Raw genomic sequence first — 4697 nt, 5'->3', positions numbered from 1 at the left:
TGTCCAGAGAAAAGAACAGAGTGAAGAGCGCAGCTGCAACGTTGCTTTCTTGCAAACTGAGACACCGGTGCTGGTCTCCTTTTAAATGTTATGGGAGGGGCCAATTATCTCTTGGCCCTACTCCCAAGGTGACCTCTCTTCTTGAGCTGCTCCTGCCTTCTGGCAGCTCGCCTCATGTGGGCATTAGGAACAGGCTCATCACAGTCTGATTCCGCCAACAGCTCCCCAGGCTGCTGATGGATCACAACAGCTTCCACTTTTGACACTGCTTGTTGTTTTGTGTTGTTTATATTGTATGCAGATATAAAGATCTTTGTCCTCTTGTCTGGTCTGGTCTCGTCTTGTCTCCTCTAGTCTCCTCTCCGTTTTAGGTAGAAACAACCTTGAATGGAAAACTTCTCAGGAACAGAAAAAAGGAGCTTGATCTATTTGCTATTTCTTTAGTCTGCATGACTATTGAATGTTTCCTGCGGGATTTTGAATGTATGTCATGACAATAAATGTACATGGAACTTGTAACTGAAAAACAAAATGAAACAAGCTTAGAGCAAATTGGAAAAAAAGTAGATCATGGCAGGGAAATGTTATTTTTATTGTTATTTGTTAGTTTAAAATTGTCTGCTCCATGCTATTCATTTCCCTGGAAAAAATAGCCTCTATTTTCCATAATTTCTGTAAGCTTTTTTTTTTGTCTAAAAAGTGTTCCTTAGCATATGGAAAAATGAGCATGTAAACCCTTAGGGAACTAAAGCACTTCTGATTGTTAAGTGTCCTGGATTGTAACAGAAAACACCTTTTTTCAGAACTTTTCACAGAATGCCAGTAATTTATTCAGTCCCTTGCTGATTCTTTTGCTGGTGTATAAAATTTTATGTATCCACATCATGCCTTCAGTTGAATGCTTCTAATTGTCAAGCATCTCTCTTGTTTGTCCCAAATTTGAAGCAGAGATAAATTGCTCTTCATGTATTGCCTCCTGAATGAGAAGGGATTGAAAATTAAAAGTCTGAATAATCTCCCACTCCAGCGGGCGTCTTTGGGTAGTTCTAATTTATGGCCTTCACTTTGAGTTTCCATCTGACGCGTGCTACCTGTCGTTTCTTCTCGGAGATGCTGCTTGTCTAAATTGGATTGAGGGGCACATTGTTTAGCAGCAGTGCTGATCTGGTATGCACAGAAAATTAATGCTTCTGCACACATCAGATTTTCTGCTCAGTTGCTTGTGAATCCATCCTGAGCTCAGACGCATTCATAATGAATAAAAGGACCAAGGTCAAATGCAATCAGGTGGGTCTGTCTAAAGACACTGTTTTAGCCTGACGTGTCTTACATCCTACATTTCTGCATGAAGCACAAGAGCTCTTTGCTTTCCTTTGTAAAAGGCTGATGGGAGAATAGGATAACACTTGAAGAAAAGTATATAAATAGAAGGCATGAAGCATATAACTGATTCTACTACAGAAGTCTTGAATATATTATCATGCTTAGTATGCTTAGAAGGCGACTAGGTATCCCAAGAAGCTGTTTCAATATAGGGGTTATGTGTGGTTTTTATTATCTGTGCTATCACATTCTGAACCATTGTAAGTGCATATGCTGGAATCCAACCTTGAGGCTGGCAGCACATGTGGAGGTCTCTGTTCTCCAGGCAATGAAGCATCTGTTTTATCAGCCAAGGCTTTTCTTGCCAGTGAAGTTACGTGGTTGCTCAATGTTGACGCTGAATCCAGGAGGGCTTACAGACCTAGGATTTAAGGGAGTTAGAACCCCAATCAAAGTATCTTCTGAATTTCCAAGGTCCACCCCCAATCACAATTCTATTTTGCCTGCATTTAATTTCAGCTTATTTCTCTTCACCCAGTCTTGTACAATTTGGAGACTTTTGATAGCTTGCAAATGCCCAATCCTGAGCTTTTCGAAAAAAATATAGCTGATAGTAATTAGTGTACTGGTGACAAAATACCAAACTGTGAGTGATTTTGTAAGTAGTTTAATATAAATACAAGTGGTCCTCATTTAGCAACCACAATTGGAGCCAGCAACTCAGTTATTAAGCAAAGCAGTTGCTAAGTGAAACCACGAATGTACTTATGATCTCACTTCAGCTTTCTTTTGCTTTACAGACCTGCAAAGGTCATGAATGTGAGGACTGATTGTAAATTTCATTTTTATCACCATCCTAAGTGTTAACAATTGCCAAATGAGTCAGTCCTTAAACAAGGGCTATCTGTATTAAATTACACAGGAGACAAAATGGAGTTTTGTGGGATACCGCTTGTGGGATAATTCTCAGGGCCCTTCTAGCTTCTTAAGCATTTCAATAGTCAACAGTATCAAAAGCTGATGAGAGGTTCAAGAGTATCAACAAAATGGTACTCCCCTTACCTTTTTTTCTGCTATACCTAATCCAATAGCTTGACTGAGACCACCTGGTTTGATCTAGATGCAGTGAGGCAATTATTTTATTACCTTATGATTCTTGATGAACGTATCTTTTCTTTTATGTACACTGAGAGCGTATGCACCAAGACAAATTCCTTGTGTGTTCAATCACACTTGGCCAATAAAGAATTCTATTCTATTCTATTCTATTCTATTCTATTCTATTCTATTCTATTCTATTCTATTCCAGGTCCAGTAGTAGAGGAAATGTGCCTTTTTCAATCAGTTTGGCTATATAGTTTTTAAAGCTTGATACATCCAAGAATGGTTTACTAAGCAAGGAAGCACTACTTCCTTCTTTGATATAACAGGAAACAGAATTTATATAAAGAAATTATTAACGATCTGAGTGATCGCTGGTTTGGTTGAAGTCTTTACAGGTCTTTGTAAGCTAAGCTATAGGAAGTTCCAATATGTAAGCAATGACTCAGACCCAAAATTTTATCCACTTCCTGGAATACAAAGTGTGAAATTTACTCAGAAAGATATTAGACAATATAGTATATTGGTTTCATGATAATGTATTGATGTGATGTGGTATAGTATAGTATGGTACTGTTCAAATTGATATCAGATTCAGCACAAAAGCAAATGTTCACAAAGAACCAGTTATGTTGCTTATAACGTAAATGATTTATTTATCCTTTTCCCCCTGACAAATATTTAGTTAGTCTAACTTCCTGCATTTAGGTTTCTTTGTATTTTTTTCTATCTATTTTTATTTTTGGGTTTTTTTTCCACTTTCTTTTTCGTTTCTTCTCATATATTAGTTTGCATTAATTTTTATCTTCCTTTTTATATAAAAAAGAACCAATCAAGCTGCTTATAATGTAATTCCCCCGCCCCAGTTTTCTCCTTCTTTGCATTTTTGGGTTCCAATAGATGCTTGATGCTTCAGTTCAATAGGTTTCTTCTTTGCAGAGGTGATGCTTCTAAGCATTGAAAGCAATGAAAATGCCCATTAAATAGAAGGGGGAAGTCTTTGGAAATGAAGGTATCCAGTACCATGTGTTGCTCTGTAAGTTAAGGCATTTTTTTTTAGTTTGGAATGATCAGTTAATATTAAATGAATTAAATGGAAGCTTTATATAGTATGTTAATTTACCTATGGAAAATAAATCTGAAATTGTATTAGATAAAGAAATGGCAAGGAAGAAACATGAACAGGGTGGAAGTAATTTGTTGTTGGAAGTTAAATTTTAGCTTGCAGAAGAAGTTGGTGTAGTTTCAGGAAAACTGACACTTTTGTGCATTGTATTAAATTGGAAGTGTTGTTGGCTGGAGTCTTAATATTACTATAATACCAAGCTGATATTGTTTCAAATTAGGATCATAGAAACATGGTAATGAGCACACAATAGACCCATTTGAATTGAAGATTTCATAAAATTGTGGAAGCAAATGAGATTTGAATTCGTGATTGTTACAATGGCATATAATTAGTTTGAACAACAACAACAACAAAGCACTAAGTTTTACCATTAATCACATCTGGTGTCAAGTTTCCCGCTCTTCTCCTATAATATTTAAACATTTGTTTAACTGTACTGTATTATAGTTTTCCTAATCCTCTATATTGTTGGCTGATAATGACCAAGGGAAGAAAATATTGGATAACACCAGGAGAATAGAATAGAATAGAATAGAATAGAATAGAATAGAATAGAATAGAATAGAATAGAATAGGATGACAGAGTTGGAAGGGATCTTCTTTTAGTCCAATCCTCCGTTCAGGCAGAAAACCTTATACCATTTCAGACAAACGGTTATCCAATCTCTTCGTAAACATTTCCAGCGTTGGAGCATTCACATCTTCTAGAGGAAGTTGTTCCACTGATTAATTGTTCTAACTGTCAGGAAATTTCTCCTTAGTTCTAGGTTGCTTGTTTCCTTGATTAGTTTCTATTAATTGCTTCTTGTCCTGCCTTCAGTGCTTTGGAGAATAGGTTGACCCCCACTTTTTTGTGACAACCCCTGAGATATTAGAACACTGCTATCATGTCTCTCCTAGTCCTTCTTTTCATTAAACTACCCAATTCCAGCAACCATTCTTTATGTTTTAGCCTCCAGCCCCCTAATATCTTTGTTTCTCTTCTCTGCACCCTTTCTAGAGGCTCAAGATCTTTTTTATTTTTATTGTGGAGACCAAAACTGAATGCAATATTCCAAGTGTGGCCTTACCAAGGCATTATAAAGTGTTGGTAACACTTCACATGATCTTGATTCTAACCCTCTGTTAATGCAGCCTAGAACTA

This window comes from Ahaetulla prasina, chromosome 2 (genome assembly GCF_028640845.1).
Source record: "Ahaetulla prasina isolate Xishuangbanna chromosome 2, ASM2864084v1, whole genome shotgun sequence".
Classification (NCBI taxonomy): domain Eukaryota; kingdom Metazoa; phylum Chordata; class Lepidosauria; order Squamata; family Colubridae; genus Ahaetulla; species Ahaetulla prasina.
This window is presented reverse-complemented; position numbering follows the sequence as displayed.